This window comes from Salminus brasiliensis, chromosome 9 (genome assembly GCF_030463535.1).
Source record: "Salminus brasiliensis chromosome 9, fSalBra1.hap2, whole genome shotgun sequence".
Taxonomy (NCBI): domain Eukaryota; kingdom Metazoa; phylum Chordata; class Actinopteri; order Characiformes; family Bryconidae; genus Salminus; species Salminus brasiliensis.
The window spans coordinates 41,324,870-41,339,604 of NC_132886.1; the positions used below are offsets into that span (position 1 = coordinate 41,324,870).

The following is a 14,735-nucleotide window of genomic DNA, read 5'->3' on the forward strand; positions in this document are numbered from 1 at the left end:
AGGATTGGCGAGACGGAAGAGATGACAAGACGCGTGTTGGGAGAAGCCGAGGTTCGGTGTCGCGCTGGGAGAGGTTTAAAAACGGGCCGCTGTGAACAGGGATGAAAAAGATGGGAATAAGAAGCGGGATCTGGGCGAATCAGCGGTTTGAAAAAGCAGAAGAAAAGGGAGAACGCTGGGATTCGCGGAGAATCTGGTGGCTGTGGTTTGAAGGTGTGTGGAGAGGGTGGAATTATGCCGGGCTGAGAAGTTGAGGAACGCTTCTGAGAGCGGTTGCTGTGGAGAGGAGCTTTGATTTATTTATTTATATTTCGATTCACTCAGCTCAGGTTTTGGGGAACTTTGGGCAACTTCTGGTACCAGGCGAACTTTGGGAAGACTCATCCGAGACGCTTGCGCTGCTTGGTTCCTCTGAGTGGTGTGTTCTCCAGTGGCAGGCTCACCGTTCTCCTCTGTACTGGCTATTAAAATGAGAGGGCTAATGGCCAGAAGCGTCCACTGAAGCGCTTCTGTTTTCTGCAGAATCTGCTGACTCATGCTGGAAAACCCACGCTGTTCTCACAGCCCTGCTTGCATGACATGCCTTTACTACATGACACTGCTGTAGCGTGTGTGTGTGTGTGTCTTTGCCGTTTACTGTTTACTATCTACTATCTACTCTTTCTGTCTCTCTGATCAGTAAACTACAGTGTCCAAATGTTTGTGGACACCCCTTCTTAAGAATGCATTTAGCTGCTTTACGTTGCACCTATTGCCTATAGCCATGCCTAATGCCAGGCGTGGGCTAGAGGGGTATAAAACCCCCCAGCATTGAGCTGTGGAAGAATGCAAATCAAATCTGAATGCAATCAAATCCTCACAGCAATGCTCCTACTCCAAAATCTAATTGAAAGTCTTCTTCTCTGGATAGTAGAGACAGTTACTCCAACAGAAGCTGGATCAGCTCTTTTAAATATCCTTGGTTTCAGAAGAAACCATAAACGAGCAGGTGTCCCAATACTTTTGACCAAGTATTGTACATTTGCTCAGCAATACAGCATGCTGAACCAGAGCCAGTTAATGAGGAGCCTGGCCTGTTTCTGTTCCGCCAAGTCCATTCCAGCAAAATGTGACTGCATAGATTCTAGAGGGCGCTCTAGAGCGATGCCAGAATCCTGTATATTGAAGCAGCCTTGTAGTTACTGTAGCAGTCCAGTCAAAAGTCTGGACACACCCGGTTGAACGTGTGCAGATTGGTCATCATCTTAAGAACAGTTGATTCAAATGCTAGGGTGACCATATATGATTATTTTTTTAAGAAAAGTGGACAGCGGGGGCACACGGGTATCCACCACAGTTAGGATGCTGTGGCTGGTGGGGGTCTCAGGTAGGCCTAAGTTTGTAGTTATAGGTCCTGGTCCGGATATGACTGTGCCTAACCTGGGTCCAAACCTGGACCACCCCGCCACCTGTTGTTGATTTGCCTGTCTTACCAGCATATGCACTGCTGCTGTTCTCATCTTGACCTTGACCCCTACAGCCCCCCTGTACTGCCATTCCTTTATAATTATATATATAATTACTTTCATTGGCAGATCTGTCCAATCAGCCCACGGTTGATGAGTGTTAGTTTGCAGAGCCAGAGATTTTGAGGCCTGGAAATTTGCTTCAGCGGACAGTTCCTAATTACAGTTGGTGACCTGCCTCGGGCCTGACTTGCTAATCGAGGCCTGAGACCTTGTCAAAAGAATATATCCCAGGGGTGTCCAAACTTTTGTTACTATGTAGGATTTGCTGGAAAGCTCTAGTTAACTGGCCTAAATGAAATCCCACATATTCACAGTTGGATTTTCCTGGCCGGCGGGGTCGTGGTAGAGGGCCTGTAGGTTATGCCGTCACTCTGGTGCCCCCTGCCTCCTTGCCTGGGCCAGCGTGCCACAAATTAGAGCAGCTTCTGCAGCCGGCCCTGACACGGCGTTTGCTGCTTGGGCATCAGGCCTTTTGTTTTCCTCTGGTTTGAATGTTGTTGCTGTGCTGTTTGGTGTCGAGCTGTCTTATTGGCGGTTCCACCGAGCTGCACGCTCTCCTGCTAACCCCTCAGGTTCACCAGCATCTACTCAGTGCTGTTTTGCAGACCTGCTGCGGCCGCCTTCAGACAGGACACCATGCTCTGCTGTGTGGGTCCGCCAGATGAGAGTCAGGGTCGGGGCCAACCTTGAACATTTCAAACGGTGCTGTTCCAGCAGCTCCGCCACTCACCCTCCTGTTCCCCGACCCTCTGAGCTGGAGAGGAGGAAAGTGGGCTGTGGAGAACATGTTCATGAGATTTACGAGATAAGAGAAAACATTCAGATTGCTGCTATTATTCAGAATTCATACTGGATATTAATGTTATTAGAACTTCATACTGGATATTAATGTTATTAGAACTTCATACTGGATATTAATGTTATTAGAGCTTCATACTGGATATTAATGCTATTAGAGCTTCATACTGGATATTAATGCTATTAGAACTTTATACTGGATATGAATGATATTAGAGCTTCATACTGGATATTAATGTTATTAGAAATTCATACTGGATATTAATCTCATCAGAACTTCATACTGGATATTAATGTTATTAGAGCTTCATACTGGATATTAATGTTATTAGAGCTTCATACTGGATATTAATGTTATTAGAACTTCATACTGGATATTAATGCTATTAGAGCTTCATACTGGATATTAATGATATTAGAGCTTCATACTGGATATTAATCTTATCAGAACTTCATACTGAATATTAATGTTATTAGAGCTTCATACTGGATATGAATGATATTAGAGCTTCATACTGGATATTAATGTTATTAGAGCTTCATACTGGATATTAATGTTATTAGAGCTTCATACTGGATATTAATGTTATTAGAACTTCATACTGGATATTAATGCTATTAGAGCTTCATACTGGATATGAATGATATTAGAGCTTCATACTGGATATTAATCTTATCAGAACTTCATACTGAATATTAATGTTATTAGAGCTTCATACTGGATATTAATGCTATTAGAACTTCATACTGGATATTAATGCTATTAGAGCTTCATACTGGATATTAATGTTATTAGAGCTTCATACTGGATATGAATGATATTAGAGCTTCATACTGGATATTAATGTTATTAGAGCTTCATACTGGATATTAATGTTATTAGAGCTTCATACTGGATATGAATGATATTAGAACTTCATATTGGATATGAATGATATTAGAGCTTCATACTGGACATTAATGTTATTAGAACTTCATACTGGATATTAATGCTATTAGAACTTCATACTGGATATTAATCTCATCAGAACTTCATACTGGATATGAATGATATTAGAGCTTCATACTGGATATTAATGTTATTAGCGCTTTATACTGGATATTAATGTTATTAGAGCTTCATACTGGATATTAATGCTATTAGAACTTCATACTGGATATTAATGCTATTAGAGCTTCATACTGGATATTAATCTTATCAGAACTTCATACTGAATATTAATGTTATTAGAGCTTCATACTGGATATTAATGCTATTAGAACTTCATACTGGATATTAATGCTATTAGAGCTTCATACTGGATATTAATGTTATTAGAGCTTCATACTGGATATTAATGATATTAGAGCTTCATACTGGATATTAATGTTATTAGAACTTCATACTGGATATGAATGACATTAGAACTTCATACTGGATATGAATGACATTAGAGCTTCATACTGGATATTAATGATATTAGAGCTTCATACTGGATATTAATGTTATTAGAACTTCATACTGGATATTAATGTTATTAGAGCTTCATACTGGATATTAATGTTATTAGAACTTCATACTGGATATGAATGATATTAGAGCTTCATACTGGATATTAATCTTATCAGAGCTTCATACTGGATATTAATGCTATTAGAGCTTCATACTGGATATTAATGCTATTAGAGCTTCATACTGGATATTAATGCTATTAGAGCTTCATACTGGATATTAATCTTATCAGAGCTTCATACTGGATATTAATGCTATTAGAGCTTCATACTGGATATTAATGTTATTAGAGCTTCATACTGGATTTTAATGTTATTAGAGCTTCATACTGGATTTTAATGTTATTAGAGCTTCATACTGGATTTTAATGTTATCAGAGCTTCATACTGGATATTAATCTTATCAGAACTTCATACTGGATATTAATCTTATCAGAACTTCATACTGGATATTAATGCTATTAGAGCTTCATACTGGATATTAATGTTATTGTCTAGTCCTATTGCATAGTCTTGTAAAGGAGCTGTTTTGGATCAGGTATGGTGAGGTCTTCAGATGGTTTATTGAGGTCTGATGGCTAACGGGTTCTGCTATTCAGCAGATTTGTGTTTGGGCTCTGGCGATGGGATGGGAGCGCTCTGCTCTCACTCTCTTCACTGTCTGATGTAACACTGTAAGATAAACTGACAGAATTCAGAATAGAGATGTGAGTTTAGAGAATCAGAGGAAAAGCAGCTGATCTCAGTCTGATGTGAACACAGACTCTGGTTCATTACACTGACAGGTTCTAAATATAGCTACATGAGCTCAGATGCTGGGTTATACTGGTGTGGTACTGGTTGACCAGTATACCTGTGTTTAAAACTCAGCATAAGCTGATTCATAGTGGTGTGGTACTGACTGACCTGTACACCAGTGTTCAGGACACAGCATATACTCGTTTAAACTGGTCCGATGCTTGTTGGCCAGTATGCCAGCGTTGACCATGCTGGTTTATACTGGTGTGGTGCTGGTGTCTTACTGGTTGAACAGTATACCTCAGCCTGTTTGAAATTAATTACCAACACATTTCCATATATCCAACGATTCAGCCACTGGTTTAGCCACGCCCACCAACACAGAAGTTATAAAGAGCGTTTCAGGTCGGCGCAATACAAGGCAGCCAATCAGAACAGAGCTCATTTCCATATATCGGTTTTAAAGGTGCAGTGTGTTGAAACTGTAATGTAAAATAATCAGTGTGCTTATTATCGTTATCATAATTAAGGTGTTAATATTGATATTGAAAAAGTGGAGGCCAGGGGTCAGTAAAGGCCGGCACTCTTTTTTTAGAGCCCAAAAATAATCTAACTGTAATCTGATTCGCTCTTCATCCGTCCATCTTTCACCACTGTCTCTCACTGTCTCTCGCTCTCTCTCTCTCTCACTCATGCTCTGCAGTCGTTAGCGCAGCAGCTGATCTCCTAATGGGCTTTTAATTAGCCTGAGCAGCAGATACGAGAGCAGTCTGGTGCCTCGGCTTTAGCGGTTTAACTGCTGATGAGCAGTCTTATCGCTCCAGTCGCTCCAGTACGGCTCGTTTTCCATCACATGAACACAATTTCCCATCCACTGACTCCTGTTCGGGCCGGCCGATAAGGAGCCACTGTGGTTCTTAAGCAGTGTGTCTTCATTCGGTCACTCACTGATGGTCTTCCTCAGTCTTGGACGTATTAAATTGGTGTAGGACATTCTGTGGAGATTACTGGGAATGCTTAATTAATATGAAAACATTATCTGGAGGCTCCAGATAAGCCCACATTGCTGTAGAACATAATATGGAGGTTCTTGAAAGGTCTTAATTGGAAAAGTGGACGTTCCTGAAAAAGAAACTTTTATTGGTATAGAACATTATGTGCAGGTTCCTAAAAACCCTTATTTGGTATAAAACTTTTGGTGGAGGTTCTTGGAAGCATTTACTTGGTAGAACTTGCTGAAGGTCCTGACAACCCTCAATTGGTGTAGAGCATTATTTGTAGTTTCTTGACAACCCTCACTTGATATAGAACATGGGGTGGAGGTTCTTGGAAACCTGTAATTGGTGTACTACATTGGGTGGAGGTCCTGGGAAACCTGTAATTGGTGTACTACATTGGGTGGAGGTTCTAGGCAACCTGTAATTGGTGTACTACATTGGGTGGAGGTTCCAGGCAACCTGTAATTGGTGTACAACATTGGGTGGAGGTCTTGGAAACCTGTAATTGGTGTACTACATTGGGTGGAAGTTCTAGGCAACCTGTAATTGGTGTACAACATTGTGTCGTTTCTTAAAAACCCTTAGTTGGTATAGAACATTGGGTGGAAGTTCTTGGAAACCTGTAATTGGTGTACAACATTGGGTGGAAGTTCTAGGCAACCTGTAATTGGTGTACAACATTGGGTGGAGGTCCTTGGAAACTCGTAATTGGTATAGAAAATTAGGTGGAGGTTCTTGGAAACACCGTAATCGGAATAGAACAGAGGGTAGTGGTTCTTGGAAACCCATAATTGGTATTGAAAGTTGGGTGGAGGTTCTTGGAAACCTGTAATTGTTGTAGAATATTAGGTTTAGGTTCTGAAAACTCTTCATTGGCGTTGTGACATTGTACTGGAGGTTCTTGGAATCCGCAGATTTATGTAGAACATCATGTGGAGGTTCCTGAAAACAATCACAGTGTGGTGGCTGTGTGTGATGCAGATGCTGTTGATGAAAGCAGCAGTGTAAAAATCCTCAGTGTGCCGACGGCTGCAGGATTCAGCAGGAACGCTCGGAGATGGAAGTCAGAGCAGAATTACTAAAGCAGAACTGCTCTTCCAGAAAGTTGAAGGACTTTGCTGAAAGAGTGAGGAGGAGGAGGAGGAGGAGGAGGAGGAGCGTCTGAGGGAGCAGGATGTTCTCATATAATCTGCCAATATTAATAGCAGAGTATGATGTTGGAGTTCGGGTTGGGATAATGCAGATACTCTTATTACTAAAAGTCCAGTATTTGACTTAAATATAAAGCCTCCTAATTAGAGTAGAACGTTACGCTGCAGGTGGTGGAAACCCCACACTGCTGTAGAACAGCATGTGAACATTCTTGAAGCTCTTAATTAGTGCAGAACATTATCTGGAGGTTCTTAAAAATCTTTAATTCGTAGGCCATTGTACTGAAGCTTGTGGAAAGCACAAAAGTGGTGTACAACATTATGTAGTGTTTTCCAAAAAAAGCTCTTAATTGGTGTAGAACATAATGTGGAGGTTCCTGAAAACCCTTTATTACCCTTCAAGTCTTGGACCCCCACATTAGTCTATAACACTATGTGGAGGTTTTTGAAAATCCTGAATTGGTGTTGAAAGTCTTGTGGAGGATCTTGATAAACTGGAACACTATGTGGAGGTTTGGGGCACTATATGAACATTCTAGTCCTTAGAACTCTTAATGGATGTAGAACATTATGTGGAGGTTCTTGTAATACCATTTATTAGTGTGGTGCATTATATGGAGGTTTTGGAAAATGTTTAATTTGTATAGAGCATTATCTACTGGTTCCTTAACACTTTTAGTTGGTCTAGAAAACCTTTACTTAGAACATTAGAACATTTATGTGGAGGTTCCTGAATCACTGTTTATTGGTGTAGAACATTATGTGGAGGTTCTTGAATGACTGTTTATTGGTGTAGAACATTATGTGGAGGTTCTTGAATCACTGTTTATTGGTGTAGAACATTATGTGGGGGTTTTGAAATACCTTTCATATGTATAGAACATTATGTACAGGTTCCTTAACACTTTTAATTGGTCTAGAAAACTTTACTTAGAACATTTATGTGGAGGTTCTTTAATGACTGTTTATTGGTGTAGAACATTATGTGGAGGTTCTTTAATGACTGTTTATGTGGAGGTTATTTAATGACCGATTATTGGTGTAGAACATTATGTGGAGGTTCTTGAATCACTGTTTATTGGTATAGAACATTATGTGAAGGTTCTTTAATGACTGTTTATTGGTATAGAACATTATGTGGAGGTTCTTTAATGACTGTTTATTGGTGTAGAACATTATGTGGAGGTTCTTTAATGACTGTTTATGTGGAGGTTATTTAATGACTGATTATTGGTGTAGAACATTATGTGGAGGTTCTTGAATCACTGTTTATTGGTGTAGAACATTATGTGGAGGTTCTTGAATCACTGTTTATTGGTGTAGAACATTATGTGGGGGTTTTGAAATACCTTTCATATGTATAGAACATTATGTACAGGTTCCTTAACACTTTTAATTGGTCTAGAAAACTTTACTTAGAACATTTATGTGGAGGTTCTTTAATGACTGTTTATTGGTGTAGAACATTATGTGGAGGTTCTTTAATGACTGTTTATGTGGAGGTTATTTAATGACCGATTATTGGTGTAGAACATTATGTGGAGGTTCTTGAATCACTGTTTATTGGTATAGAACATTATGTGAAGGTTCTTTAATGACTGTTTATTGGTATAGAACATTATGTGGAGGTTCTTTAATGACTGTTTATTGGTGTAGAACATTATGTGGAGGTTCTTTAATGACTGTTTATGTGGAGGTTATTTAATGACTGATTATTGGTGTAGAACATTATGTGGAGGTTCTTGAATCACTGTTTATTGGTGTAGAACATTATGTGGAGGTTCTTGAATCACTGTTTATTGGTGTAGAACTTTATGTGGAGGTTCTTGAATCACTGTTTATTGGTGTAGAACATTATGTGAAGGTTCTTGAATCACTGTTTATTGGTGTAGAACATTATGTGGAGGTTCTTGGATGACTGTTTATTGATGTAGAACATTATGTGAAGGTTTTGAAATACCTTTTATCTGTATAGAACATTTATATACAGGTTCCTTAATACTTTTAATTGGTCTAGAAAACCTTTACTTAGTGTAGAACATAATATGGAGGTTCCCTTAATTACACATTTTGGGTTCTGAAAACTCTTAACTGATAGAACTTTATGTTAAAGGTCTTGGAAACCTCACTTTGGCGTAGAACGTCATGGAGTTAATTGGTGGTAGAACGTGGTGTAGACCACCGTGGTAGTTTAGAAACTTGCACACGTTCACCTCATTCAGAACACCCATCTATTAAAAGGTTCTGCAGATAACCAAAAGTGGTTCTTCTATGACAGTACCCCAAAGAGAACTCTTGCTGGCACCTTTATTTATGGGTGTAGATGTTGCTGTGAGTGGGTTATAATGCCTTCAGTGAAGCTGTGGGTGATACTGATGTGTCTGACAGAGCTGGCAGAAAGCAAACAGCTAACTGGCTCTGCTCTTATTTTAGCTGCTGTTTGTAAGTGTGTGTACTGCCTCTCTGAATCCTGAAAACACACAGCCCAAATCTAATCGATCGTCTAATCAATCAGTGCCCTGCACATCTGAAACATCAGCCGCACGTTCAGAAGTTAGACTGAGAACCCGAAAGAACACGGACACGATTACCCTGGAGGTGAGGTGAGGTGAAATTCTGCAGTGACACCAGCAGAGCAGATTCCTGACCTGTGTAATTACCACTCCTCACACTGATGTCCTCCTGCTCGGCCTTGGAGCAGCTAGCCGTCATTAGCATTACAGAATTCTTCTGCCGCTTTTAGTGTGAAATGTGATGGTAAACAACTTTCTGAGGGACCGCGATTTTACTCTGAGACATGGATAAGGACATTAAAGCATCAGATACCACACATCCCACCTCAACCCTGAACCACCGTACACGTTCCCCAAATAGACCTGGACTACAAGACCAGGCCTGGAGATCTTCTACTAAACACCTGAGAGCCAGGCTTTTCATTCCACTATGAATTATTCTGTATTTAGTACATATTATTACGTATTCGCTACAAATGATTCAGTATCCAGTATGAATTATTCAATGTTTACTGTAAATGATTCAGCATCATCCACTATGAATACTTCAGTGTCTACCATGAATCATTCAATATCCACTGTAATTGATTCAGTATCCACTATGAATCATTCAGTATGTACTATGAATGATTCAGTATGCACTATGAATGATTCAGTATCTACTATGAATTATTCAGTATCTACTATAAATCATTCAGTATCTACTATGAATGATTCAGTATCTGCTATAAATAATTCAGTATCTGCTATGAATGATTCAGTATCTGCTAGGAATGATTCAGTATCTAGTTTGAATGATTCAGTATCTACTATGAATGATTCAGTATCCACTATGAATAATTTAGTATCCGCTATGAATGATTCCGTATCTGCTATTAATGATTCAGTAGCCGCTATGAATGATTCAGTATCCACTATGAATTATTTAATGTTTACTGTAAATGATTCGGCATCATCCACTATGAATACTTCAGTGTCTACCATGAATCATTCAATATCCACTGTAATTGATTCAGTATCCACTATGAATGATTCAGTATCCACTGTAATTTTTCAGTATCCACTTAAATGATTCAGTATGCACTATGAATGATTCAGTATGCACTATGAATGATTCAGTATCTACTATGAATGATTCAGTATCTACTATGAATCATTCAGTATCTACTATGAATCATTCAGTGTCTACTATGAATCATTCAGTGTCTACTATGAATCATTCAGTATCTAGTTTGAATGATTCCGTATCTAGTTTGAATGATTCCGTATCTGCTATTAATGATTCAGTATGCACTTAGAATCATTCAGTATGTACTATGAATGATTCAGTATGCACTATGAATGATTCAGTATCTACTATGAATGATTCAGTATCCACTATGAATGATTCAGTATCCACTATGAACCATTCAGTATCTACTATGAACCGTTTAGTATCTACTATGAATGATTCAGTATCCACTATGAATGATTCAGTATCCGCTATGAGTTATTCAGTGTATTCTATGGATTATCCAGTATGTACTGACACTGCACATACAGGTCTTGTGTTGTAAGGGTTCATTAAGAGGAGTGTTCTTCTGTTTCTGAGGGTTATTTGATATGATAAGCTAGTGCTGCTAGCAGCAGCAGCTCAGATGCTCCTGCCCTTATTACTGGAGAAATGTGAGAAACACTGAGTGCCTGAAATCTCGCCAACTCACTCTTACCTGGTCTACACCAGTACACACCAGTACACACCAGTACACACCAGCACACACCAGCACACACCAGTACACAACACACAGCACAGCTAATCAGCTAATATATATGCCTCTCTCTCTCTGCTGCTCTGTTTCTGACAGAGATCACAAGTCTGAGGAGCTTCCTAACCTATCTGCCCTTACACCACCCACTTACACCACCCATTAACCTGAACACCTCTGAGTAATACTCACATCTCATTAACAACTGTATGTCCAAACGTTTGTGGACACCACCTATAATAAACCCATTGCATGAAAATGCACACACAGCTTGTCTAGTCCCTGGAGAGAAATACTGCCAATAGAATAGGACCCACTGGAGCAGATCAACATTGTGAAACCTATTGGCGCCATGCTGCCTAATGCCAGGCGAGGGCTAGAGGGGTATAAAGCCCCCCAGCATTGAGGAGCTGTGGAGCAGTGGAAGAGCTGTGTTCTCTGGAATGATGGTGGTGGAGCTCCATCCAGTACTTTTGGATGGGATGAGTTGTGGAGTTGGGGATGAGGTGGTGTGCTCCTGTTGCTGAATGCAATCAAATCCTCACAGCAATGCTCCTCCAAAATCTAGTAGACAGCCTTCTTCCCTGGACAGTAGAGACAGTTACTCCAACAAAAGCAGAATTTTATTACCCTTGATTTCTGAAGAAACAATGAATGAACAGATGTCCCAATACTTTTGTCATAGGATGTGTCTTTCGCCGTCTGTTTTCGGTCTGTCCGGATTCGGTGTGCTTTCTGTGTGTTTTCTCTATTAAACCAGCGGACAAATGAGAGCAGCGGGGAGTGAAAGAGAGCTGTATGGGAAGAAAGAAAAGGGGTCGTGGTTAATGAGGGTCCGGAGTGACCCCTGCCACTCTGCGGGCCGAGGCCTGCTAACCCACTCTCAGCCCCTCAGCTCTGGAGGTTAATCCTCTTTAGGCTCTAATTGATGGGAGATAATGTGATACTCTAGCCCAGGCCCTGTTTGGTCTGCAGGCCGGCGCTCTCTCGCTCGCTGTGTGTCGGCAGCAGGTCAGACGTGAAATTGATAGTGGGCACTGTTTGTGTGTTTAAGCTGCGCTCGCTCTTATCGAAGGGCCACAGCGCTAATTCTGTGTTTGTCGGAGGTCCTTTGTTCAGGATAACTGAGAACCTTCTCTGTCGTTCCATAACCCACGTCGTTTGGTTTTCTACCTGTCAACACACGGTTCTGCAGCAGAGGACGAGCGACTCCTGGGTGTTAATGAGCCGGCGCTGTTTAAGAGTGTCAGAGGTTTATAGCGCTGGTGGGGCCCTTATGCTAAGTCCCTAAGATGCCTCATGAATCTCAGGGGACGAGTGTGTGGAACTGATTTAACCCTGAGCTCAAATATGCTCAGTAATACACCCTTCCCTCAGTAGCGCAGTCAGCCAGCCAACACCGGCCTGGTCAGGTCTTTAGTTTTCCACAGGAGTTAGAACATTATATGGAGGCTCTTGAAAGCTTATAGTTAGTGTAGAACATCGTGAGGAGGCTCCTGAGAATTTTTAAATACTGTAGAACATTATGTGGAGGTTCTTGAAAGCCCGTCATTAGTGTAAAACATTATGTGGAGGTTCTTGAAAGCCCGTCATTAGTGTAAAACATTATGTGGAGGTTCTTGAAAGCCCGTCATTAGTGTAAAACATTATGTGGAGGTTCTTGAAAGCCCATTATTAGTGTAGAACATTATGTGGAGGTTCTTGAAAGCCCGTCATTAGTGTAAAACATTATGTGGAGGTTCTTGAAAGCCCGTCATTAGTGTAAAACATTATGTGGAGGTTCTTGAAAGCCCATTATTAGTGTAGAACATTATGTGGAGGTTCTTGAAAGCCCATCATTAGTGTAGAACATTATGTGGAGGTTCTTTAAAATCCTTAAATACTGTAGAATTTTATGAAGAGGCTCTTAAAAGCCCACAATTAGTGTAGAACATTATTAGAAGGCTCCTGAGAATTCTTAAATACTGTAGAACATTATAAGGAGGCTCTTGAAAGCCCTTGATAAGTGTAGAAAATGATGTGGAGGATCTTGAAAATCCTCAAATACTGTAGAACATATATGTGGAGGTTCCTGGAAGCCCACAATTATTGTAGAACATTATGTGGAGGTTCCTGAAAGCCCACAATTATTGTAGAATTATATGCATAATTATTATAGTGGAGGTTCTTAAAAGCCCAATATTAGTGTAGAACATTATGAGGAGGCTCTTGAGAATTCTTAAGTACTGTAGAACATTATGTGGAGGTTCTTGGAAGCCCATAATTAGTATAGAACATTATGTGGAGGTTCTTGGAAGCCCATAATTAGTGTAGAGCATTATGTGGAGGTTCCTGAAAGCCCATAATTATTGTAGAATTATGTGCATAATTATTATAGTGGAGGTTCTTAAAAGCCCAACATTAGTGTAGAACATTATTTGGAGGTTCTTGTAAGCCCAACATTAGTGTAGAACATTATTAGGAGGCTCTTGAGAATTCTTAAATACGGTAGAACATTGTGTAGAGGTTCTTGACAGCCCATAATTAGTGTAGAACATTATGTGGAGGTTCTTGGAAGCCCATAATTAGTGTAAAACATTATGTGGAGGTTCTTGGAAGCCCATAATTAGTGTAAAACATTATGTGGAGGTTCTTGAAAAAACATTAACTGGTGAGGAACATTATGTGGAAGTTCTTTAAAAAACATAATTACTGTAATACATTTATGTGGAGGCTTAGAAAATCTTTTGGGTGTAGAACATTTTGTGTAGGTTCTTTAAAAACTAAAAACCTTAAATTATAGAACATTGAGGAGATTCTTTAAATAAATAAATAAAAACTCTTGCTCTGTTATCTAGAACATGATTGAACTGAACTAAAGTACACACAGGTCATATCTAGAACCTGAACTGTAAAAACAGCCTTAGCTGGTCTGGAGCAGCTTTACATAGAGGTTCTTGAAAACCTTTAATTGGTGTCGAACATTGTTCCAGACCCATTTATTATCCAGACTCATTATATGGAGGTTATTGTAAAAACCTTAGTTGATGTAGAACATTATGTGGAGGTTCTTGAAACTTTATTTGATGTATAACATTATGTGAAGCTTCCCGAAACATAACATGTTTACTGGTCTGAAGCATTACGTGGAGGTCTGAAGAACAGCCTTAACGGGTGTAGAACATTATGAGGAGGTTCTTAAATCTCTTAGTTAATGTAGAACATTATGTGAGGGTTCTTGAAACTTTTATTTGATGTAGAACATTATGTGGAGATTCCCGAAACATAACATGTTTATTGGTCTGGAGCCTTATGTGGAGGTCTGAAGAACATTATGTGGAGGTTCTTGAAACCTTTAATTGATGTAGAACATTATGTGGAGGTTCTTGAAACCTTTAATTGATGTAGAACATTATGTGGAGGTTCTTGAAACCTTTAATTGATGAACATTATGCGGAGGTTCTTGAAACTTTAATTGATGTAGAACATTATGCGGAGGTTCTTGAAACCTTTAATTGATGTAGAACATTATGCGGAGGTTCTTGAAACTTTAATTGATGTAGAACATTATGCGGAGGTTCTTGAAACCTTTAATTGATGTAGAACATTATTTGGAGGTTCTTGAAACCTTTAATTGATGTAGAACATTATGCGGAGGTTCTTGAAACTTTAATTGATGTAGAACATTATGCGGAGGTTCTTGAAACTTTATTTGATGTAGAACATTATGTGGAGGTTCTTGAAACTTTATTTGATGTAGAACGTTATGTGGAGGTTCTTGAAACTTTATTTGATGTAGAACATTATGTGGAGG

General features: G+C 39.6%; 1 long non-coding RNA gene across 1 annotated transcript in view; it reads left to right on the forward strand.

Annotated features, from left to right (window-relative positions):
- Positions 1-14,735, forward strand: part of LOC140562674 (uncharacterized) — a 59,402-nt gene that overhangs the window by 13,683 nt on the left and 30,984 nt on the right. The window lies entirely within an intron of this gene.